This window comes from Taudactylus pleione, unplaced genomic scaffold (assembly GCF_031769625.1).
Source record: "Taudactylus pleione unplaced genomic scaffold, aTauple2 ptg000032l, whole genome shotgun sequence".
NCBI classification, from domain to species: Eukaryota; Metazoa; Chordata; class Amphibia; order Anura; family Myobatrachidae; genus Taudactylus; species Taudactylus pleione.
Window position 1 is genome coordinate 39,583,249 of NW_028284434.1, and position 27,296 is coordinate 39,610,544.

Sequence of the window (27,296 nt, forward strand, 5' to 3'; positions counted from 1 at the left end):
TTGCCTCAATCATTTAAAATGAAATTAAGGAGATCAGTAAACCTCAATTTTTGTCAATTTGCCAATGGCTTTCACAGCACCGCTCCTCAATAACAATGAGTAAGCTGGACAACAGCGACAGATAATGAAGTCTGGTGACGCTCTAACCTCAATTTTCTAAAACACAAAACCTGGGAGCTCTTTCCAAAAACTGTAATTCACTGCAAGCATTTCAGCTTTGTTGAACACTGCTCTACAAGTGGAATAATTACTATTAGCCCTTAACAGGCGTCTTTGTAGCAATTAAACATCCACCTATTTATCCATTCATTAAGGACAGGGAAGGACTCCCATAGGCTATATATACAATGGTACAAAAATATGTGTTTAACATGTGTTTTTTATAAAAACGAAGTGCAAGTAAAAGATTTCAAAATAAAAATTACTGTACAAAACGAAACAATTGTACTTGAGTTGCTGGGCATTACTTTAGGCTCTTCTTCAATACTTTACATCCAATCACATTCTCTAAGCCCATTCTAAATGTTAATCAAAGGTGTTCATAAATGCAATGCACTTTACAAGTGATTTGCAGCATTGAGCAGTGAGTGGTGGGGTCACCATGACGCAATTCTCTGCAAATCGCATCATCAATGCCGGGATCACCAACTATCCTAGTAAAGTATGCAGGACGCTGGTCTACTTTCACATGAGTGGAGGAGAGCTCCCTGAAATTCGGGAGCAAGCAAGTATGGTTCTAGCTACATCCACCATGCCATGGAGTGCACCAATATTATAACTGGACAACAATCACAGTCCCTTGCAGCATGAACCAACGTTATCTATGGAGAATATATCCACCTGAAGCCTCTACAAATGTAATGGCTGCAAATGTCCTTATCAGATCATCATGCACAGTGCCGGATTGCCAAATAGGTAGCGTAGGCACCGGTCTATGGGCCCCGCGCCTTTTAGGGACCCCGCGACAACGGATCAAAATAATCTTTAATTTGATGTTGACTGAAAATTACAATCATTATGAATCACCTCAAAGAAACAAAAACTTTGCATTAAAGACTCTATAGATAAAACACTGTATTAATGTGATGTACCCATTAACAACTTATAGTACATATACCATAGCCATCAGATTCACATTACAGTTATGGAGCGTACACACGGTCAGATTTGTCAGATGAACGATTGAACGATTAAACGATCTGAACGATTTGAACGATTTTACCAAAGTTTTGAACGATTTGAACGATTGAACGATTTTTGACTGCATTAAAATGAATGGAATCGTCCAAGTCTGACTGCAAACCCATCAGATGTCAGATATCGTTATCTGACAAACGGGAACGCGCATCGTTGATCGTCCATCGTTCAGGCATGTCAGATATGAACGATTTTCCTTCAGATATGAACGACTGAACGATTTTTAAATCGTTATCGTTCATATCTGAAGGAAAAATCTGATCGTGTGTATGCACCATTAGTCTCTTAAAAGCTCATCTTCTGTTAGCTTGTAAAATTATTTCAGTGCAACCTATGTACGGTTTATTAAAATGGTTGGTTGATCAAATTCTAAATGTATTAGGAGATAATTTGCGAGGGGGGCCCAGAGATTTTGACCACAGGGTTTAATCCGGCACCGATTATGCAGGTGCTAAAATCGAGTAACGACAGCATGTGTCAGCAATGACAGGCTGACCATAGGGGAAACCATCTGGGAATGTGTAAGCTAAGAACCAAAGTAAGTGGAAAGTTGTTGTGTCTTTTTCCTAAAAGACATTTCTATATCATTATAGTTGTTGAGTATTTTGGCTTGCATGGATTTTTAGTTCCACAACAGTTAGTGCGTCACAGGTTGACTATATCAAAGCAAAAGAACACACACAAGACGGTAACATGGAAATTCAGAGCCGTGCCATCTTTAAAATGCTGAAGATGTTACACAGATATACAGTATATAATACAGTGAAGAATTTGGGATATTTTTTGTTTTATCTTTTCATTTGCAAGTGTCCCAAACAATTCAGAACGCGTTACGATTAACAGCATTCAGGTATCTTAAAAAATGCTTTAGACAAGGGAATTAACGGTTATTAGACAGATTGCGGGATGCATATTTTGCTTACCAACCAGCGGGTACCTTGGAAATCAATCTTGCCATACAATGGGCAGAAAATCACTGACATTTTACAGATATTTCCTAGCCTTTGTGTAAAAGGAAAGTGGTCTGATTTAGGCTCTTTAAACATACAGGTGTATAAATCTGGATTGTCACTTTTCAGCGAAGCTCTAGTCTGCAGCAGTGTATAAGAGAGAATAGGCACCTGATTGCAGCGTGTAAAGTGGGACATTCCGTGCCTTTGTAATGATAGCTGATGAGCTCCGCAAACGGCACCAATTCCTTATTTAGGAGATATTCTCCTCGTTCTTGTTATTTCCCTACTGTACTTAGAATTAATGAAGAACATCAACCAATGTAAATAACAATAAACGGAACACACAAAGTTGGTTATTCTTTACTGAAATGCTGAGCTTATTTAACCAACTCGCTAGTAGTTATGTGGAGAGATCTATGGTAAGGCATCTATATAAAGGCACTGGCCACATCCAGGATTCCACCAGGGAACAAGTGGGTCAGAATGGGTGGACAGACTGTGACACATGACGTAAAGGAGCACACATGCATGTTAGTGTAAGGGAAGGTATGGGTTTGCTGAGTTGCCTTTTTCTATAACCTATGGAATCTATTTCATTCTTGTTAACACACCAACACACACAGCATTGAGCCACCACAACACCGATATGCTCCATAGATGGGAATAGCCAAGTCTATCATCAATGCAGGACACTGAGCATGTACACCGGAGGACTCTCCTGAAAGCAGGCACTTGTGGCTATATAGATGTCCATCATTCTTCGCTCTGTGAACTGTACTCTTTAACTTACACTTTTCTGAAAATCATTATTTAGTGGGGATCAGGGTGGAGTCAAATGGTGGAGGAGGGACAGACCAAAGGGCGGCACAGTTCCAGTATGGCTGACATCTGAATCATTTTACAGGAAGAGAGAAAGAAATGGTGTTTCTTACCTGCATGGTGCTTTTCCTCCACATAGGTATAAACAATCTACATTTGAGCATGTGCTTAGATTACGTGTATTATGAGTGAGGCTAATGGAGTTAAAACACCATTAGCCTCGCTATTTATACATGTAATCTAAGCACATGCTCTAAACGTAGATTGTTTTCACCTGTGTTGAGGAAAAGCACCATGCAGTACAGAAGCACCACTCAAAGACTCAGAAATACCATGAAATACCATGGCTGGTTGATGCCTTCTTTAAATAAACTTTAATCAATTAAGGTATTTATCAAATGCAGGCATCAACACAACATACTGCACTGCGCTGAACAATTCCACATGTATCTTTATATGGTCTCTGTGTTACTCACCATAGTTTATTCCACCTTAACTGCCATTATTTGTGTCCTGCTCTGACCTATTCCCATTATTTTACTACAACTCTGCCACCAACCAGCACCTACTTCCAAGGGCATATTAAGAGATTCCCTGTCCGGGGCCCCCTCCTCTCTCCCCAGCAGGTTGAAATAGGGATGGCCACCGATGATTCATAATCATCGATGGTTTATGGCCGATGTCAAATGTTTTTCCCATCGAAGGGAGAGAACCAGATGGTTTCCCTTTATCAACAGCACAACCAAATATTTTTTATTTTTTTTACAAGGTTCCCGGGACACGGAGCATAGCTCTACCCCTCGACACCTGCAAAGCCCCGCCCCCGGTTCTGACTGGCCCACGGGCCAGCCAGTTAAAAAACAGGGATGACCATAGGTTGGTGAAACCATCGACGGCCATCCATTGCATAGTTGGTTGCCATCAATGTCCACTTGCTATTGTACCATCGATGGTAATCACACCGATGGTCATCCCTAGATTGAAGGCTGACCGCCGGCGGCCAGAGCATTAATAGACTCTGGGCACTAGTAGAGTCTACTGCGCATGCGCAGGTCGCCGGGGAAATGGTGTGGCCGCCATTTTCCTCACTGCACAAAGCGCATTTTGTGCAGGGCTGAAACACACGACGTGGGACCTCGGAGAGGTGAGTATTAGATAATATGGGTGCAGGGTGTGGAGTGCGGGTCCACCTGGAACCAGGGGCCAGTGTGCACTGCACCCATTATAGATGCACCCCTGCCTACTTCTGTTACCAGATTATACCGCTGCCCGAGCCATAACCTATTTCTGTTACCAGATTATACCTCTGCCACCAACCTTAAAATATTCCTGTTACCAAATTATAACTTTGCCACGAGCCATTCCTGTGTTAAGGTGAATTTTTTACCTCTGCCCCAGCCATAATTTGTTTTTGTTACCATATTACACCTCTGCCACCATCCATAATCTATTCCTGTTACCTAATTACACTTCTGCCATGAGCCATAGTTTATTCCTGTTACCATATTACACCTTTGCCACCAGCCATAACCTATTCATGTTACAAGATTACACCTCTGCCACCAGCCATAAATTATTTATGTTACCATATTACACCTCTGCCACCAGCTATAACCTATTCCTATTACCAGATTACACCTGCACCACCAGCCATATATTATTCCTGTTACCAAATTACACCTTTGCCACCAGGCACCAGATTACACCTCTGCCGCCAGCCATAACCTATTCCTGTTACCTTCGTCTATTTTTGTTACGGAACTACAACTCTGCCACCAGCCATAACCTTGATGTCTCCCTTGACCTTTACCACAATTTCTCCTCTCTAGCACCTGGAAGATCAGAGCCCATTAACACATTAGTAAGTGACACGTGTACAAAGAGTGTCTGATGCATATACTGTACCAATGTCTGCTGGGCCAGACTCCTAGAGTCTGATAAGGCATAGGCAATCAGAGAGTGGGTTTTGAGTTATCCAGCCTCCCCCCCCCCCCCATGCGGCTCAAATAATTTTATATACGCACACACATACATAAAGGTTCCAATAACACTGCAGGACTGAATAGCGGAGTACTGTAGTCCAATAAGTGCAATATGTAAAGTCTGTTTTACTTGTCCGCAGTAAGCGTATAGAATGTTGCCTCTGGGTACTGTGAATGCAGAGGCGGTTTGTAAGGGTTCCCCGGACAGTGCAACAGATAGTGAGCTGTCATGGACCAGAATTTGCCCAGCTATGCCTTCAGCTCTTCTGCACAAAGAATTGTGCCAACTTGTCTGGAGACCAAAGAAATATTCAGTCATCAAACAATAAAACAGAGGTTCTTATGGTCAAACTTTCAAGACAAATAGCAAAATGCTTAGGTTTATCATAGAGTAATGGTTGAAGAAAGCATTTTTCAAACATAGAACTAACATTCTATTCAGAAATATAAGCTCTAAGAAAACCATTTTTAAATACGTCATGTTGTCGCACAGAGTCCGGCTAGGATGTGAGACATTTCAGCTATTCTCATCACAGGCCTGGATCTGATGGGCATCCTGCAGTCTCTTCAATAAACCTACTGAGAGCAAGTGTAAGAAGCATCAAAGCTGGAATAGTAGCTTTATCTTTCCTTCGGATATATTCCTTAAATCCTTTCTTCCTTAGCGTGTGACTTCACCAGCAGCTCTTCTGTATATTGCTGGTCACATTCACACTGAAATCATGCAGGTCGGACAGAGAGCTGTGCTGCAAAAACTTTCTTATGTGGCCACACACGGACGGCCAAATGGGATAAGATGTGGCCATTTGCCATCTAGATCAAGCAGCCATGTTACTTCTGGCTTTAAAGGGTCCTGTTAGACTGGCCAGAACATAACCATACACAGGCCATTAGAGGTCACCTTACTATCATATTTACCAACATGCCCAAAAATAGTCCAATCGTTGTTGATTAAATTATTAATTTGGCTTATTCTGGAGCAAAACAATTGCTATATTAAGCTAACTGTCAGATACTGCTTTGTGTGGGATGTGGTTTAAATCCTGGCGGTGGGGATGCCGGTGCTTAGAATGCAGGGCCCGAAATCCAGACACCAGTCAGAATCGCGGTGCCAACATCCTGATTGTACGTATAGTGGTGAGGGGTTAGGGGCAAGTTCTCAGATCATCTCTTTTTCAAAATTATTCTATGCCCAATTGTAACATACTTCCACCAAACCATTAAAATCATTCCCAATCTTCTTTCCAAAAGGTTTATATGCCTTTTATATTTTCTGTTCAACAAGGAAAAAAAACAAAGCTAAATGAAGTTCCACTCTACCGAAATCACCCTCTAACCTTAATTATAATCACCCATTTTCTCCTACTGGATGGTAATGCTTAGACTAGGGCATTTTCTCTTTATATGTACTGCAATACGTACTGCAAAGGTCAGAGAAGAGTATGGGGCACATTTAGAGAAAAATAAATTGCTGCCAGCAAGTGTTATAGTATTAAACAGGCTATTTAACATTGCATTACAAAAAGCGCCATTTACTATATATAACGAAATGCAAAACTTTCTTGTTTATTGCTATAAAAACTGCATAGGGAGGAGAAATAAAAAAATCTGTAAATGGAAACGAGTCAATTGCTTACGTACATAAATGTGGTTTCTGCATTACAAGTAAACGGAAAATGGAAAGCAGGCAGAAAAATAAAACCACATTCAGCGATAACAGCGAACAAGGGAACGCATCTAAGTGGTCAAACATCTTATTGTGTTTTAAATCCTGATTCGGTCAGGTTGTTATATAAAAAAAAAAAATGTAGGTATACATAAAGGTCTCCCCTATTGTGTGTGAAGTGATAGAAGACGGGTGGACTTACTGTAATTAGAGTCCTGAACCTGTTTTAGTAAGCGAAGCTGTTTAAGGGTCTTAATGGACTTTACACAAAATCTAATGGTGCGTACACACGGTCAGATATAACAGGACGATAAGAACGATAATGATATCGATCGTTATCGTTCATAACGTCCTGTTTTGGGGCCCTTCAACACCCAAACGATGGTCAATGCGCAGGCACGGATGGTCGATATCGCTATCGACCATCGCCCGTACATGCAGGTTGGCCTGGTTACTATAGGGACCCAGGATCGTCGATCGCAAGTCGTTATAGTTGTTTGGGGGTTGGGGCATGTGCTGGATATTCGATATCGAACACCCAGCACTTGCAAGACGATCAGTCACCGATATCTGATCGCTCCGTGTGTACGGAGCTTATGGCTTCTGTTTATTAAAGTCCCCCTCCCGACGCAGAGCATCGCTGGCTGTCTTTTGCAATGCTCCTTCCTGCTTATTTATCAGGGACAGCTGTCCACAGGAACATCATCATTTCTACATTAAAATAATTAAAAATAAATAAAAATCTTATCTTTCTTTTTTTAAACAAAACAAACTGAACTTTATTTACATTTTTGGTATCTGAACTGAAAGTCCCAGTTCGAGCTTCCAGTTCCAGTGCGCACTCCTTGCCTGCAGAACAGTAACACTATGCTTACCGCTTGCTGGCCAGTGTTGCTGGGGATAACAGAATTAGGGGTAGAGTTACTAAGGTTCCTAAAAATAAAAAGTGATGGCGTTGTCCATAGCAACCAATCAGATTGTAGCTATCATTTCTCTATAGCATTCTAGAAAAATGAAAGACAGAATATGCTTTGGACAACACGGCCACTTGTCAGTTGTAAAAGATGTAGTAAATCTCCCCCTTAATCTCTACAAGTAATCATTATATTGAATGGTCTATTCATTTTAGCCTCTTCCTTCCAAACTACTGATATTGCTGGACTATGCCTATTTATATCTTTGTGCATTGAGCCACACTGAAATTAATACATGTCTGTCACATACAAAGTAATTGTATGTCAGGACATTTGAAATGGACACAAGAGAGATGGCTGAACTTTGTTAGAACCAGCTAGTCTGTAATAGACCAATTGACAATCACAAGTATTGTGGTTGGCTTCTGACAACATACACATTGATGATACGGTCTCTGTCACGGTCCCATAGGAACTCCATAACCTCAATAAGAACTTTAAAAGTACAACCTTCTTCATGAATTCACCTATGTGATAGCAGTCTATGGAAAAACTGTGTCCTGATTGTCCCGTGACAGTCCCTCATTTTTGCCATAATAGTTGAACTTATTTATAGTAAATTCAGATTGATGATATACCTGGATTACCAGGAGAACTAGTAAAATGGTATTACATGGTGGTCCTTTCTGGGACCTGCAAACGGATTTGTTTGTGACTTTTTTGTATGTGTTTTATTATCCGCTACTTATTCCAACAAGGAACACCTCTTCAAACTGAGTGACATCATACATGTGGGAGGAGTTATTAACAAATGCGAGAAACAAAATATTGAAACGGGCACATGCGTTTGGTTTCAAATGATACTGGGCCTGGTTCACAATCGCTACTGATCGCAACTGCGATTACACACGCAGTCTCATTGCAATAGTATGGTAATCCATTGCGATCGCTATGCCGCCGCACTACATAAGGACTCCCACTTTACCTTACACACATCTGTAATGTTTAGCAAGACTGTGAAACCATCAGTACAATCGAGTACCATCGTAGCCTCACACACACTTGCACAAGCTCTGACCTTACTCAGGAATTGCTAACCTCAGCGCACGCTATGAGTCCTCAGGCTGTGTATGGCATCTCAGTGGATAATTTATGCATGCCCCTGTAACGGTGTTCAAATGAACTGGCACGCCTGCATTTCTCTGACCACCCCGTCACCACGCACAAACGGCACTTCATGTCAATCACTCTGCGATGGTCACTGTGATTGCAATCCCGATCGCAGTGGCCGGTTTGAGCATGCGCAGTACGCAACAATCGGCAGATTGCATGCGTTATCGCAGTTGCGATCTGTGATGAATTAGGCACACAGTGCGGATGATTTAATTTGGTCATTTGGAACCTCCCGGGTTGTGTGATTACGCTCTGAAAGCAATCCAATTACCACAGTCGCACTCTATGACCATTATTTAAAAGAGTTGTAGCGCTTATTTGTGTTAGTGACCTAATGAGAAATACAGATGTGTCCTCATACATCTAGTCCAGGGGTGGCCAGACTTTTGGACTCTGTGATCTACATTTAAAACTTAAAACCTTTCGTGATCTACCGAGCCAAAAATGGGGGCGTGGTATGCAAAAAAGGGGGCGTGACCTCACAGCAAGGGACGTGGGGGTCTATCCTGGCAAAATTACACATAGTATCCCCAATTCAAATCACTCCACATAACAGCACAATCTTAGTCACATTACACCACATAGTAGTGTCCCTTATTCACGTTACGACACACAGTAGTTCCCCTTATACACAATGCCCACAGTAGTGCCCCTTATGCAATGCCCCCAGTAGTAGTTCCCTTTATGCAATGCCCCAAGTAGTTGTGCCCCTTATGCAGTTCCCCTGTAGTTGTGCCCATTATGCAATGCCCCCTGTATTAGAGCCCCTTATGCAGTGCCCCCAGTAGTGCCCTTTATGAGGTGCCCCCAAGTTGGGCCCTTTATACAGTGCCCCCGGGAGTGCCCTTTATGCAGTGCCCACATTAATGCCCCTTATGCTGTTCCCCCACTAATGCCCCTAGTAGTGCCCCTTATGCTGTACCCCCAGTACTGGTGCCCCCTTCCCGGTGCATTACTTACCTGGCTAGCGCTCCGTGTAGTCAACCGCTGCCTGCATCTAATTAGATCCAGCAGGCGTGCAGGCTCTTCACACCGCGGGAGACGAGGGCTCGTGCGCACTGCATCACTGGCTTCTTTAGTCTCTGATCACTTCAGAGACCAGCATTCCCAGGAACTGCAGCAGGTTGGTCGCAATCTACCAGCGAGAGCTCCGCGATCTACCGGTAGATTGCGATCAACCTTTTGGCCGGCCTTGATCTGGTCTCAATAGACCACGTGGCGCGTGATGCCTGGTGGGAGTGAGCTGCCAGGTCCTGTGCGACTCTGCTAGCACCGGGTGTCTTAGTCGCAATGTACTGTGTGCGACTGAGTCTGTATACTATGCATAACTGAGTCTGTATACTATGCATAACTGAGTCTGTATACTGTGCATAACTGAGTCTGTATACTGTGCATAACTGAGTCTGTATACTATGCATAACTGAGTCTGTATACTATGCATAACTGAGTCTGTATACTATGCATAACGGAGTCTGTATACTATGCATAACGGAGTCTGTATACTATGCATAACTGTCTGTATACTATGCATAACTGAGTCTGTATACTATGCATAACTGAACTTAGCATAGAAAAAAGTTGCGGCATTGTAGCACTTACCATAGATTCTGAGACTCAGTCACACAGATATACAAGTGTCGAATATCAAATTAATCAGCACAGTGGTGCGTTCTAGTCACATCGCATTGTGACCAAGACGCATTTTTGGCAAAACAAATATACAAAAAACACACACCCGGCACTAGCAGAGTAGCACGGGACCTGGCGCACCGAAAGGGACTGTTTGGTGCGACTGCAGCAAAGCTGTATGAGGACCCAAGTGAAATCAACTTAAAATTGCAGGTGAGAGGGCAGCTTGGATTTCTCCGTTGGAGCGTAGCATTTAAAGTAAATCTGTTTCATTGTCTCCTTTGAATAATTAACATATATGAAACGCTTCCAAAATGTAGAATGTATAGGTATGAGGGTTGTGCAATAAGTTTCCGGATACACAAAAAGTATTCTGTTTACAAACAAAGTGAACATTCAATTTTTTCAAAGTATTCGCCAGAAGAGTCTACGCAAAGTTGCATGCGCTGAAACCACCTGGTGAAGCAGCTGGACCAGTCTGAAGCCGGTATGTTTTCTATATGCTGGTAAAGGTCTCCACTGCAGTTTCCAGTGACTCAAAACATATACCATACATCTTGCGCTCAATTTGTGGGAACACGAAGCAGTCATAGGGGGGTGTGGATAAACAGACAGTAAAAAGGTTGACAGTGTCTAGATAGACACCAGATGTTAGACAGGCAATAGGTCAACTGGGAAAAAAGGTTGACACACTAAAGGTTGACCTGTAAGGTCGACAAGTACAAATGGTCGACATGGTCAAAAGGTCAACATGAAAATGGTTGACACAAAAAACTGTCAACACATGTAGTTTTATTAATTTTTTTAGCCCTAATCATCACCCTAAACCTAACCCCAACCCTCCCCTTGGTGCCTAACCCTAGCCCTCCCTACTGGTGCCTAATCCTAACTGTTGGGGAAGGTGCCTGACCCTAACCATCCCTTCTAGTGCCTGACCCTCCAGTAAGTCCCTGACCCTAACCAAAAAAAAAAAGTGTTGACTATTTTCATGTCGACCTTTGGCCATGTCGAGCTATTGACTGTCTAACATCTGGTGTCTATCTAGACATTGTCGACCTTTTTACTGTCTATCTATAGTCTGTAACCCGTTGAAGGGGGCCAGGTCTGGACTGTACGGCGGATGACCAAGCTCCTGGATGCGTTCATGGGCCAGAAAATGCACCACTTTCCTGGACTTGTGGGCAGGTGCATTGTCATTATGGAAAAGGGCACCACGTGCGTGAGTTCTTGGACAGCGCCTACAAATAGCTTCCAGCACTTGCGGCAGGCGTTGGTTGGCGTACCATCCCCCAGTGACAGTGTGCTGCTGCACGAGTGGTACAGCAGCTACATGACCAGTCTTGGTTACAAAATCAGTCACCATCTGCTTGCCCACGCTGCACTCATGTCAGAACTTCTGTGGTGGTGCACCTACAACTGGGGTCCACTGGGCCCACTGTTGTTTGGTCTCTTGGTCAAAACTGTAGATCCATAATTCATGGACACTCATGATCTCCCAGACAGAATTTGAGTGACCGCCATCAAACCTGGCCAGCATGTTGCGGCTCCAAGTCACCAGAGCCGCCTGCAGCTCCCAAGTCAGCTGACGGGGCACCCAGCGTGCAGAAACCTTGCTCAAGATTTTCGTGGAGTATTGAACGGATGGATCCCGATGAGATGCCTATCTCCTTCTCTAAGTGGGCCATAGTCACTCTGGAGTCCACCTCAATTATGGCCTGTACGGCAGCAACGTTGTCCTCATTCATGGCAGACACAGGTTAGCCGCAGCGCTCTTCCAGGGACCGTCTCCCGCGCTGAAATTCTGCAAACCACTCAAACACAGTGGTTCGGGACGGAAATCTCTCACCAAAAGCAGCTCGCAGTCCGTCATAACTGTCTTGCTGTCGCAGATCTCTCTTGTCGTCATAGAAGATCATGGCTCTCTAGTGGCCGCTGTCGAGATCCATAACGAGTTTCTTGAAGGAAGTGAACAGTGTTGCTTATATACGGTGCTGTGCCCAAAATTTACAATAACTTTAGTCAGAGATTGTGTCTACTCTACCTATGCACTGCACCATCCAGACATTTACGGCACTCCCGTATTTACTCAGGAAAGCTCTGACCTCCCTAATCTTGATCTAACTTTGACGTCAGCCAAACATAACAGTTCATGGTCTTTGCAATTATAATTAACAATAAAATCATCCAGAAATATTTGCAGACAGCAGTTAGGCCTGCACCAAAAAACATAACTCTGGTAATTTGTCCCAGTGTTCAGGTCACTTATCCATCACCCAGTTGCAACAATCTCACAGCAAACAGCTTTGGTTTGTAGCTCCAGCAACAGAGAAATTAGGAACTCAAAGCATCAATTTTTCTTTTATCTACGTTTATATAGTTTTCCCTGATCTGGTGCCTAATATATAAAACGCTACTGTCACCCAGCAAATAACAGGACTGTTTTCCTCAAGAAACGTGCCCTGCTGACCAGTCTAGAAGTTCTGCATTTAAATCTGGGGCCGTTCTCTTTAAAGAGAAGTAATATTTAATAAGAAAATAAACGCAAAGATTCCAAAACAAGTCTACATTATAGCATATAATAATGTAGTTCACACACATGTGGACTACATGGAAACATTTTAATTACTTTATACATGTCGGAAAGTATTATTCTTTTATTTCAGGATGTAGCCAAAGTATATAATTCAATGCTCATGTTTGGCATTGTTTTTCAAGCTTCATTTAATATGCTAGAACACTACCCACACTTCTATGCAACCCAGGGTTATATTCTGCACTGCCAGATGCTTAATTACATGTTGGAAGCTAGTGTTTTGGAAACTGGGTGCCCTGCATTAGAAGATGCACATAAAATAAACATATAAATAACAAAATATGATTGCAAAGAGAGATTTTAATGGACTAGACTGAAAAAGGCCACTAAAAGAGCTGGTTATATTGCAGGGCAAAGACAAAATTCAATCTGAGATGTGCGATTGGAAAATTGCATCTCTTGAACGATAAATGGTAGCTACTAAAGGTAAGCCGATGAACTAAAAGAAAATGCTGAAAGTACCTACGTGCCACTTACAGTAGGTGAAGAGCCATTTAAACAAATATAGTCTGATGTTCAGATTTACCAATTATAGTTAATGTTAGACTTGGGGAAACTACATTTCCTAAATTAAAACCACTCAATGACAAGACACATTTAAAACGTCAAGTAGGAATCATACTTGACACCTCAGACATTCCTTTTACAGATCCAGAGACTTCTGCCTGGACTATGACACAGTCATTGCCGTCATGAGAAAAGACACTTGTCTCAGGTACCAGTACAGTAGGGTTAGTACATACAAGGTTCTCAAGGTGGCTTCCAGCCTGCAGCATCTAATCCCTCCAGTGCTGCTCATAGGTCTGGTATATTTTTTCGGCATTGAGAATGTTTACATGGTCTGAATGTTGGCATGCACAGAATGTCGACATTTGCCATGTGGTCACTGTAATAATGTCGACCGTTACAACGCTGACCAATTAATTTTACACACACATTTTAAGCTAATCCTAACCTTTACCCTAATTGCAGCCTAACCCTAAATTCCTATGTCATTCTCACAGTGTCGACATTCTCACAGTGTCGACATGCTGCAGTTCTACATTCTCAATGTCGAAATTGTGAATGTCTACATTGTGACTGCATATCGCCACTCACACGGTGATGTTTCCAACTGCAATGATTGTAGAGCGGTCTAAAGACCTGCAGCAGGAGTGCAGTTGGTACAGGTGAGAGACTAGGGATGGTGATAGAGAGATCTCACTGTTCTGTGCCACCTCTACTTTCCATGTCAGTCATTGCTCCTTCTAACAATCTCTAATGGAGGCAGCATATAGAAACAAGTCAGTGACATTCGCTCTCTACTTCAGTGACTTCTGAGTCTGATAAACAAGACTTACGTTTGAACATAGTTCTCTCAGAAATATTTGCATGGTGTGTCAGCCCATGCAGCATACAGCTGACCCAGACGAGGGATTTATTTACTTAGTTTGCATATGTGAATCTATTTCCTTGAGCACTGTGCATTCATGTCAGTCAGTGTCATGAGACTCAACTATGTGAGTCAGAGTCCTATACTTGGGCTGCAATGATAGGGACACAGCCGACCCACTTTGGTCACTTCGGTATAGGGGGCTGGGAGCTGCCGCCGTCTAAGCTGCTGTGGGCTGAGCATGGAAGCCGGGGAGAGCCGCTAGAGAAGCTCTCCCTGGCTTTTCTCCACCTTGGGTGACAAAAAAAAAACAGCCCCATTAAAACCTATGGGGTTGTAGAGTAAGATATGAAAAAAATGAAAAGGCGACTTTATAGAGGAATAAAACTATGGCTTTCTCCAGCTAATATGCTAAAGAAATGCCATTTTTTTTGTTTAATAAATAGACCCAATTATGAGAATCCTAACAATAAAGGCTCTGGGTGGAAATTGTGTATTTTATTGGAGAGGACACTAAGGTGCCAAAAGGCAGGCCAGCTGAAGTCAAGTCCATCATTGTGGCCTGACAATCAGATGCAATAAGCACCATTGCGCAGCTGGGGGTTTGGCCACGATAACGGAGTCCTCAATCTTCCAGACCGCTCACTTCCTGGTCTACATTCCTGGACATTCCGGGAGAGTAAAAAATACAAAGATTACTGGACCCGTGTGGATCTGTTAAATTGTAGGCACCCTGCAGCAGTAAAAGAGGTATGCCAAACCTCAAAAAACACAATGAAAAAAATAGAGAAATACTGCGCTGGTGTGTCCCTGTCAGAAACAACAATCAATTGTATCAATGATAAAAATCACACATATTTAATGAAAATAAATTGATACAAATACATACATGAAAACACTAGACAATAACAATGAAATTAGCCTCAAATAGCTTATACTGTATGAAGGCTAATATTATTAGCAAATTATCATTAGTAATTGTGTATACCACAGGGGTATCCAATGAAGGTAATGAAGTGGCAATGTCCCATATGCTAAACACGGATTATCAACCGTGATAATAAAGGAAATCCAGCACTTGATTAAATAAATATATCATATGATTGGAACAGTCCTGGCCCGCAAGTATGATAAAGGAAAAAGGACAGTCGGACAAATCCGATGACACCTGTTTAGATGGTAGTGACCCACTTGAAATTTAGTAGACGGAGTCCCATGCAGGGGATTTACTCACGGAGGGTCTCTGGCTCAATGCTCCACATGTAGCAGGTAAAGTGGCAGGCTAAATCTCCCTCGAGTGCCTGCAGCAGTCTCACTCTCTCACTCTTTCCGCCGGTGGAGAGGGGACGAGCGGCCTCCGTTCTGTGACAGACCATGCAAGTCTCTGTGTACTCCTCCGCACCAGCAGCTGTCATGGTAATCAAGTAACACGTGGAAGACAGCGTCCGGTCTCAGTATTGGCTGGGAGGACTTGAATTACAAAGTATCCAAATGATCTTCAATAGTTTACAATATCAGGTATCAAGATGCTGGATAAAATAGATCAATGAGGTAAACAGCAACGCGTTTCGGCAATGGCCTTTATCAAGCTGGTAATGTGCTAATAATATTAGCCTTCATACAGTATAAGTTCTTTGAGGCTAATTTCATTGTTATTGTCTAGTGTTTTCATGTATGTATTTGTATCCAATTTATTTTCATTAAATATGTGTGATTTTTATCATTGATACAATTGATTGTTGTTTCTGACAGGGACACACCAGCGCAGTATTTCTCCATTTATTCCAGGTAAGCGGGTATGATCTTGCACTTGTGGCCTCTTATGGTTGGGTTCTATGTAGAAGGCAGAATTCAACTTAGTAAATCTTGAAAGACAAAATTTGATCACTTCCTCAAAAAATCACCCTCAAGACTCAACTAAGAAGTCTGATGAATGGCTGATGTTGTATGCAACAGACAATAAACAAACACACATTGTTCAGGATATAAAACAAAGACTATCCATCATATATAACCCTGTCTCCACCAAGTGCATCTATACAGTCCAGCAGAGAGACATGCCAAAAGGCAGGTATCCACTAGATAATATGCTCCATCAGCGATATCGTCTAGTGTTTGCCCTACAGTACTGGACTCAATATAGTTAACGACATTAAGCATCCACACTGAACGATATCGTACAAGATATCGTTAAGTGACGTCACCCTCCCTCATCCCAGTACTTGCAGAACCTAACAATATCGTCAAGGTTACCCTGTAAGTACGGGCGATGAAAGATGTCGTACCCATCCAATGGGTATGTTGACTGCATACCCACTGGATGATATTGTGGACGATGAACTAGAACGTTATCATTTAAATCGTCCAGTTTATAGTATAGTGAATATGCACCTTTACACATAGGCCCATGCTTTTGCTCACTAATGTACAGGTGACCTCTATGTGTGCGAATTTCATTCTAATATTAAGTGCATAAGAGAGTTTACTATTAATACAGTATAATAAAAAGTGCACTTGATCTATTAAAGGCTATTTTCCCTTCATTTCGTGTACTTTAAGTATAATGCATCATCTGTGTGGTGCAATAACTGCAGAACCCAGAGGGGAGGTGCAGCTGGAACACTGCCTTAAAACTACTAGACAGGGACTCTCACCGATTTGGAACATAATGAGGTTTAGCTTTTTGTAATCAAGGACAAGAAAATGAATTGATAGTCATCTATACTTATAATAAAGTTATAATGGTTGTGTCTGTACATAGACTTTTTATTTTTTTTTGGAGAAATGTATTTCTTGGGACTGTCCAATTCGAATAGATGGAGCGCTTGTTTGAAGCAATGAACACAATATAAAATATATATTAAAAAAATATTTAATAACACTACTATACACAAAAAATGTTAAAGTTTAACAAATATTCAGAACTGGTGCAATAGTTTGCTCAAGCTCAGTAACAAAGATAAATCAGAAGTGTAAGATCGCTATTACTCAAAAACTGTTAGTCATCTGACGCATGGGCATGCAATCTGGTACCTCCAAAAGATGTTTCTCCCATATATTACTTTATAGCAGCAATTGTCCATAATACTGTAATAGATCACTGGAAAAGCAGTTACTCACTGTCCAGGTGCCAATCAATAAATACACACCATCCGCAAGATCTCCTCTCTGTATCCAGGTGCCAATCACTGTGTATGCAAAGTATACCGCTACACTTAAGAACAACCTTTATGTTGTGGGTATGTAAAGGTAAGAATCCATCTCATAGGTAATCAATCTCCAGGATTCTAATACATTAAGCTGGGTCTGCTGTTATATTCAGTCACAAGGTACCGTGCATACATACACGTGCTACTGTATTTCAGAGTTTCGTGAGGCTTTGTTTGTGGCCCAAGCACCTAAATCTAATAACCAAGCTGTGTGAGGTGTTCCTGCTTTTCTTGTTAGCTACAAAAATACTGCTCTCCACAATCCACGTAGCTTTTGCCAGGGGAAAAGCCATATTATATAAACCTTATCCAAGAGAAGTATAGTGTAATCAAAATTAAAAGAAAAAGGTGATGTTGTATGGATTGCATGTCTCATAATTGTATGTGCCAAATGTTCAGACAAATCTAACATTAATAGTACAGTAATACATGCTGATTAAAAGTCTAATTGCAATGAACAATTGTCAGCACACAGAGGGCCTAATTCAGACCCGCTTGCGAGCGCTGAGCGCTCACAAGCGGGTCGATTTTGGCCCAGTGCGCATACGCACGACGGGGGCGGCTCCGCCGTGCGCACGCGCGAGACCCGGATAGCGACGGGCAAGCCGTCGCCATGGGTCTTGCTACAAAGGGGGCGTGCTGTCGATGGTGAGTGACAGCCCGCCCCCTTTGGTGGGCGTACCGGGGGCGTGGCTGGCCAGACGGAGGTGTTCCCATGGAAACTGTCGAAGCTGGATTAGTGGCTGAGACGGAATCAGCGTAAAAATTAGCGTGCGTGACGCCATCTTGCGAATGGCAGCTAGACTCCATTTTAGAAACAAGAATGTGCAAGACGCCATTTTGCGACCAGCGCCAATTTAAGTTACAACTCACGAGCTAAGTACAGATGGCAATGTTTTTGATAATATTTTTAGAAGCCATGACAGGCCCATTCTGGGGACAACCTTGCATAGAGAAATACCAAAACAACTAGAAAAACAGCCTCCTGAGAAAAGTAAATAGAATAGACAATACACCAGAATACTGTGAGTGTTTTACATACAAATTGGGAATCCCTGTATATAGACAAGTATAGTTGTGGCAATTGTAATATAACCCAGACATTGATCTACACAATTGAATTTGTCTGAGTCCTAAACAGGTTTTAGTCTCACTTCCAGACAGAATGGCCCCAGCTTCACAGCTGGGGGTCTTCACCTTGTTTGAGAAGTGAAGCTCACTGCCCATAATACATTTGCATTACAGTTTGAAACTGTTAGTAAGGAATGAGATATATATATATATATATATATATATATATATGTTACATCCATCATAAATAGAATCTCATGCATAAACACCACACATTGCGCACAGTTGCGCTGCTAACATGACGCACAGTAGCGAATGCAAAATATCCTGCATGCGAACGCTGTTTATTAGCTGCATGCGTGCACATCTGCCCCAAATCAGATAAACCTAACTAGCGTCTTTTCCCAAACCCCTAAAAGATCCAAGTTTTATTAATTTATTACAAATGCTGTGAAATAAAGACTATTTTGGTATCTAAGTTTTAATACATGATAAATAAACCGTGTTTGGTATTATACTGATCTGCACTTTATCCACAGCTTTCTGGTATCATCGGTGTGAAGATCGGAACATGCGTTCGCAACTTATGGACCGTAAAGACATAAAGAACCAAAATGTACTTTGTAAAACCAACAGTCTAGATTTGCATGAGGTGGGAAAACAAAGGCAACCAGCTGTTAGAGGCTGGGCTGTGGCCATTTGAATCAACCTGTTAAGTGCCTTGCAACAAACACACCGTGAAGGAGAGCCAATGGAATCGCAGCAAGACCTCTTTTGTTCAGCTTATTCTGGGGGGGTATAAATATGTGTGCTCTGACCCTGGGTTTCTAGTCTATTCTGCAAATTGCTGATTGACGGAGGTCTCTTGCTGATGCCGGAATCTGGTCCCAGAGCACTTGCATATGTATGACTATCTTGGGTCTGTATAATTTCTTTGCGCTAAATTGTACTTAGATCACAGCGTGTATTATCTGTACTTTGGTTGAATAATACTTTGTGCTTTGGAAACACATGTTCAAGGTCTAATGCTGGCCATACACGGTAAGATATTCTGTCCAACAATCCAACTAGTTGGTTGATTGGAATGAAAATCTGGTAACGTATGGGAGTAACTGATGATCATCAATTTGCTCCTAAATGCCAGAAAACAGATGAAAATGGTCGTCAGACAAGTTTGTTAAATGTTTGCTCTAAACAATTTGTTCAAACAACAGTTTTTATCCATTTTCCTGCGTTTGGGAGCAAATTGCTGATTGTCATTTGCTTTCATACCTTACCAGATTTTCATTCCAACCAACCAACTAGTTGGATGGTTGAACAGAAAATCTTACCGTGTATGGCCAGCATTAGGTCTTTATTTTACTGTATGACTGCGTACGCAAATAGCGTAAATCTTAGAGGTTATAGGCAGGTTTTAGAAGGTATAGGTAGGAAGGTATATAGCCAGTATCCTTAGAACGCCTACCGTCTGGGGCCAGCCCCACTGACATCACAAATGATGTCAGTGGGAGTGCTTTCAGCTCTGATAGAGCCAAAAGCACTCCAGGGCTTGCGGCAACGAGACCCTACCACAAGGGTCTCGTCGCAAGCCCGATGGTCTTGACCATCGCGACCATCTTCCTGGCCGCTCGCTATAGCTGTGGGTGGTCACCCACAGCTATACGAGTGGCCAGGAGGCCGCTCTAAAAATGAAGGACGGCCCTGATTCAGAGCGAGCGCTCTATCAGAGCGTCCGGCTCTGAATCAGGGCCAGAGTTCCTTTCTTGACAAAACCAGTTATAAAAATTCAGCCTCTTCTCAGAGAGAACCAGCACTGGCAATATATGTCACTCAGAGCAGAGCAAGTTAGCCCAAACTCCTGGGAAAATTGTGTTTTGACGGAGAAATTTGTTTTCTCTCAATTATAAAACAGCCGGTCAATATTATAGTAATCTCAAGTGAGCATCCAGAGCCAATGTGGTGCATGCAAGCCGGGTGACTTTCTACAGTCTGATGTCACAGAAAGGGGGAGATTCTATTCAACGGTAGTTGAATAGCGTCAGGAAATTGGTCATGGAGATATTCAATTCAGCGCGCTGTTTAGTCCGACAATTACAAGTTATGACGGAGAATGCTGGTTCTCGCGACTTAACCTGGGTGTTTAGTCATGAGAACCGTCATTCCCTGATTAAAGTGCCGGCCGCGAGGCTGTTAGCGCTGCGCTAAGCCACAAATCAGCCTCGTGGACGGCACTTTACTCGGATTTCTCCTCCTGCCCTCAGGAGAGTGCAAGAAGAAATCATTTAGTCGACCTAACAGCGCACTGAATTGAATAGCTCCGGGAACAACTTCCCTGCGCTATTCAACTCCCACTGAATCGAATTGCCCCCCAAAGAGTCTTTGGAGTAAAATCTGCATGCATCTGCTAGTACACAGACTTTTCATTCACTCATTGTTGGCTGTGAGTATTTATATGTGACAATAAGATGGAAAACTTAATTCAAACACATACAAAGGTAAATTTAGAAGGAAATACATATAGTTCTAACACAGGAAATGCTCGCAGCTTCATACTGCCTTCTCAGATATCAGTTGTGTGTTATACTGTATGTTCTTCAACTGGGTGCGGTATAAGAGATAGATATTAGTTAGACAATATCTAGCTAGATACCAGATGTAAGACAGTTAATAGTTAGACAAGGATCAAAGTTCGACACAGACAAAAGTCAGACACACTGAAGTTAGCCATGTAAAGTTCGACAGGTACAAAAGGTCGACATGGTCAAAAGTTGGACATGAAAATGGTCAAGACAAAAATTGTCGACAAATTGTTTTACTTATTTTTTTAGCCCTAATCTTCACCTTAACCCTGCCCTTGGTGCCTAACCCTAACTCCTGGTGCCGAACCCTAACCCTAACCGTGGGGGTAAGTGCCTAACCCTAATCTGAAAAAAAAATGTGTCGACAATTTTTGTTTTTTAGCCCTAATCTTCACCCTAACCCTCCCCATGGTGCCTAACCCTAACCCTCCCTCCTGGTGCCTAACCCTAACCGTGGGGGTAAGTGCCTAACCCTAAAGTAAGTCCCTAACCCTAACACTAAACCCAGTCCTAAAATGAATAATGAGGGGTAACTATAAAGATAATGAATGAGTGACATTATGTCACTCATCCAGTGTTTTAGGCACTTTCAAAACTTGGATCCTTCGACAACGGCCTTGATTTGGCTAGTGCCAGCGCCTACCTGGGGTTCATCACACCACAATAATAGGCATGTTTAGTCACTGCTGGCTTAGACCTTCTTGTTTTGGGCCCAAACATTCCTTTAAAAAACACAACAGTTTAGAAGACTGTAGCTGTGATGAATTAAGCATTTTCTATTTTAGGTGCAGATGTAAATTTAAATAAAAGCTTTCATGTTCAATATTATTTAGTGAGAAGCACTTTCTGTAAACTAGACAATAATAGGAAAATGATAAATACTTTAATAAAACTCCTTACTTTAGGAACAAATATTGAAAACTAAACGGAAATCTAAAATGCTGGAAGGGGGAAAAAAAGCATGAAAAATAATCTCTACGTATTGCTTCACAGCATCAAAGGAATAAATGATATACTCAGGATTGTGCTGATAAATGACGGTCAGAAATCAATGTCTCTGCAATATGGAGGTTCTGGAGAAAGGAAAAAGTCTTCTTGCCACCAGCTTGTAATTTGAAACACTTACTGTACATTAACTTCAATGAATAATTCACACTATTTTATTTAAATAAAATATAGAAGAAGCTGTTTCCTTATGAGTAATGTCCCAGTGTTTTCTCCTGCTGTTTTTCAGCTCCTTCTGTTTATAGTGAAGGGGAAACAGATTTATCTTCACTGTCCGTGTCGCCTCAGCTTATTCCATAAAGCAGCGGATCTCAATCATGTCAACATACAGAAGTTGGTTTCCAGCTATAAAGGGACATTGATTGTTCGTGATACAGGGGGAAGAAAAGTGCAATGATCGCAGCTCGTCTACTGCCAGTGAGTGTCGCAGTCACATGCCTTTTGTTTTGCGGTGATGTTCAACGAGATGTGCACCACCCACAAGGTAGCTTCCATCACTGTGTATGACAAGTGACCAAGAGATCTACACTGTTCATTATGCCAGACTAAGTGCTGGAGGCACACTGCTAAAGGATCACCCGTCCTCATTAATAACACACACAAAAACGTAAATGGCTTATCTGTATTAACGTGGCTCCCTTGTTCATACATTGCTCAGCCCTGGACAAAGCGGGAGGAGGGGTGTGCAAACGTAGACCGAGTACAGTAAGGGCGTGTTCACATAGGAGCAAATTCAGACCCGCAAGTTCCCTGCAATAGGAGAGCTGGTGCAGATACATGTGGGCGGTCACTCACCAGCACTAGCTTCTGATTGGCTGAATGTGGATTTACATCTGAAGTGGATAGGTACCTTCCTCATTGACCATGCCTATTATTATTATTATCCTTTATTTATATGGCACCACAAGTGTTCGGCAGCACCTTACAAAGTACATAAATATTTTGACAACTGACTTACAGTACAAAATATGACAAGGACATGGATAATATACATTGATACATAAGTGACCATAACACCTATATATGCAACAGAGCGTAAGCAACCAGGTGTTAGGTGCCCTGGTGGGGGGTAAGAAGTAGGTGAAAGTAAAGTAAGGAGAAGCACAAGAGGGTAGAGGCCCTGCTCGTAAGAGCTTACATTCTAAAGCTATAATATATATATTTATTTGTAATTTAAAAATAAGTTGTTTGCTTTCATTTGCAAGAAAGATTATTTTAAAAATGGCGTGATTCCAGAATGCAAAGTTGCCATTAACCCATAAGAATCAAACCGTACGACGCGTAGCCTTAGGCTGGACATCTTAGGGCTGACATCGCTAGAAGAGTGGGGAAAAAAAAATGGGGATTTTTGGTTACTTACCATTGAATCTTTTTCTCAGAATCAGGCTAGGAGACTGGACCATGAGTTGTAGGGTAGAGACTGCAGGAGCTGGCACTTAAACTAAACCTGTAACTTTAAATCCTAAGCTCCTCCCCCCTGCAACCCCAGCATACCAGTACAACTTTAAAAGGGCCCGATAAGGAAAAGCAGTAACCCCATGAAACTATTGTAACAAGAAAACAAAACTATACGGAATAAAACGTCAAGAACAAAACACCCCATGACTGAGCATGAGGGTGGGAAAGCATTGTTCCCCAGTCTGATTAATAGAAATGGATTCAACGGTAAATAACCAAAAATCCCCTTTTCTCGTTCATCAAGGCTGGGGGACACTGGACCATGGGACGATCAACATCCACCCCGAGGGGAGGGAATGCTCAGGCGGCCTGACCGGAGAACTTTACACCCAAAGTGGGTGCCACTGGAGGGAAAAACATGAAACTGGTAAAACCGGGCGAATGTGTGGGCAGAGGACCAGGTAGCGGGATGGGAGACTTGTTCAGCCAAATCCCCATGTCGCTCTGCCCTTGAGGTCGCCACCGCCCTAGTAGTATGGGCCAACATCCGGTCTGGTGCCGAGCGCCCTGCACCCGAATAGGCTGGAGTGATGACAGATCGGATCCAATGTGCAATGGTCTGCTTCATAGCCGGCCAACCACGTTTCTGAGCATCGTACAGAACCAGCAGGGAATCCGTACGACAAACGGAAGAAGTTCTGTCCAAGTATATCCGCACAACGTCCAACAGAGCTAGATAATCCCAGTCCCAGGAAGTCGCCGATGGAGGAAACACAGGAATATCAATTTCCTGGTCCAAGTCGAAAGCCGAAACAACCTTCAGTTGGATTGAAGAAACTGTACGGAGAACCGCCCTATCGACATGGAATATGAGAACTGGCGGCTTGCAAGACAAAGCACCCAAATCTGACTGTACCCCGGAAATGGGGAGGGGGGCAGGAGTCCTGCCAACAAGCCCTGCACCGTGCCTCCAACTCTCTGTGTGCAAGTGTTCTTTCCACATCTTTCTGGGTAAATAAAAAATACTGGTTTAGTACGCTTATCAGGGCTGCCTGTAGTGCACGCACTTCCAAGAGAGGGAAGCCGCCGCAGAGACCCGGCCAAAATGGCACCCGCCATTCAGGACAGTGCTGCCACCCAGCACCCTCTAAAAGGGTCAGTGTGCACCCCAGTCCCCAGGTGGTCTCCGAGGAGACCCGAGTGCAAAGTGGGGAGCGACGCTGTTCATGTCCCCCCCCTGGCGCAACTGAATCAAGGCGAGTCAAACAGGCTCCCACCTGCCGCTGCACTCTGCTACAAGCAACGTGCAGCCAGTCTAAATGAAAATAAATTAAAGGGTTACAAAAAAATAAAACTCTAAGGGGCAGATATACTAAACTCTGGAAAGTGATAAAGTGGAGAGTGATAAACCACTAACCAATCAGCTCCTGTCATTTCTCAAACACAGCCTGTTTATCACTCTCCAGAGCTTAGTACATCTCTCCTTAACTATCTAGTAGGGCTGCAATAGTAGACCCACAGATATATGCCCAACTCTGCAGGGCACTTAGGACCTGATTCAGCTTTGGAAATAGATTGAGAAAGGTCACAAAACTGTGAACCAAGACAAACCATGTTGCAATGCAAGGGGTGCGAATACATACATTTTATTTTGCATGTAGGGTAAGTACTGGCTGCTTTTGCATGTAGCCCACAAATACTGCACAGTTATTTTTACACTGCAATTTAGATGTCAGTTTGGACACACTCCCCCCTAAATCTCTCTGCACATTTTACATCTGCCCCACCAGCAGTGCAGCATGGTTTCAACCAAGATGATCAGTTACGAGTTGTTTCTCGCTCTAATCCTAAAGCTGAATCAGGCCCTTAAAACACACTGGAGTTGCGGGGTGGAGGAACTTTGGATTCAAAGCTACAGGTTTAGTTTAAATGCCAGCTCCTGCTGTCCCAACCCTACAACTCATGGTCCAGTGTTCCCCAGCATTGATGAAGAAATAAAAATTGCATGCCCTTCCCCATACCTCCCAACTGCCTCGCTTCCAGCAGGACAGTCCCGCTTTTTCTGGGACTGTCCCGCCCGCGGTGGGGTGGAAGTTGGGAGAGCACAACCCACTGCCCTGCATGTGCAGTAGGCATCTGTTCTCTTGTGTAGGGAGAGCCTGGGGGCTGCCCAGCATCTCGGAGAGTGCTGGGCACACCCCCAAAGTGACGAAAACGGGGGAAGCCGCGAGGCTCCGCCCCTCTTTCTTACGTCACGCTCCCTATTCAGCGGCGCGCACCTACGTCGCGCGACCTGTCCCTCCTTTGGAGGATGAAAAGTTGGGAGGTATGCCTTCCTAGGGATAACCAGCACAGTGCTGATAACATTAGGGCTATTCCCCACACACTTTTGGTGTTGGCTGTGGGGTTAATAAATATGTTTAAAGTAAAGAATATTTTTCATTAATGGCGCACTGCAGGTTCCTGCTAGCTCGGGTCATGCCAAATGTAATAGGCTGTCCGGGCATGCACCCAATCCATCTTTAATGTAGTGATGAAAAACAGAATCCTGCTAAAAAGTGATCTAATAACCAACTAAATCTCGGATCTAAATTAGTATGAGGGGCTAACAGATTGTGAGGAGTGGGTCATCATGGCTGCGCTCTGCACACACTTCAGTAAAGTAGTGGAGGGGAACAGGGAGTTTTGTTTTGTCTCCACAAATACGGGATGTTCGGATATTCCAGGAGAGCTGGGAAAGTGTGCGTTATGTTTAAGTGAAAATAAGGCAGGGCATAGTTATAAAGATGAGGCCTAATGCTGGCCATACATCAGGCAGCTATCGAAGCAATTCTCTGTTCTGCCGATACTTGGGTTGGGTGATCAGTAAAATACATGTTGGACAATCTCGATTTGCCAATCGGCGATTCAGGGATTTTTAACATAGTATTTTGCAGATCAACTGAGAAATCACCGATCATCAGATTGGATCGGCCCGCTAGATGTATGGCAAGCATAAGATGTGCACTATAGCTTTCACATTTTGGAAGTCTCCAACAGTCTAGCTGTCATCACATTAATATACTGCATGACATTATATGACGGAAGTAACATTCATGTTCTTGAAGTTATACTTCAAGCAGAAAAACAGCTCCTGCCCATCATCGAGATGATAAACTGAGTTCTGTCAGCACCAAAACAAACTCAACTGACTAGATGATTTGCTACTATAGTTATTTTCTCGTGACTTCAAGAGTAAAATGTTACTTATAAATTGGGGGTAACCCATACTTTCCTACACTCCCGCAATACCTGTGAGACTTGAGAATTTCTGGTTCTGTGGGAAGAGCGGGCTACTCTCTGGGTAAGGCCTGATACTATGTTTTCCTGTGAATTATGGCCCAACCCCTGATGTGCAGTGCGGCAAATCCTGGCACTGCTCGGCAGGAGGCGAGGCCAAGGTGACATTAATCACACAGACACGCACCCTCAGGATTTCCAGGAGGGGAGGTAAAAAATGTTGGCTAGTGTGATTAAACCTGATATATAGGAAACCAGTTTAAGACCGGATAGAAAAGAAAAACACTGTTTTCAAGCCAATTTATAATCATTTGGGAAATATGGATTATCCACTTTGTAGGTAAAATAAAGGTAAATGTACAGGAAATGTTATATATACAGCAGAAAACAGTTGCGACTTTCCTGACAGAGAAAAACAATCAGCAATCGAAGCTGGTCATTCCCATCACAGAAGCAC

General features: G+C 42.8%; 1 protein-coding gene across 5 annotated transcripts in view; it reads right to left on the reverse strand.

Moving 5' to 3' along the window:
• The window catches only part of MAD1L1 (mitotic arrest deficient 1 like 1), an 811,364-nt gene that overhangs the window by 202,160 nt on the left and 581,908 nt on the right, over positions 1–27,296 (reverse strand). The gene's annotated exons all lie outside the window — the stretch shown is intronic.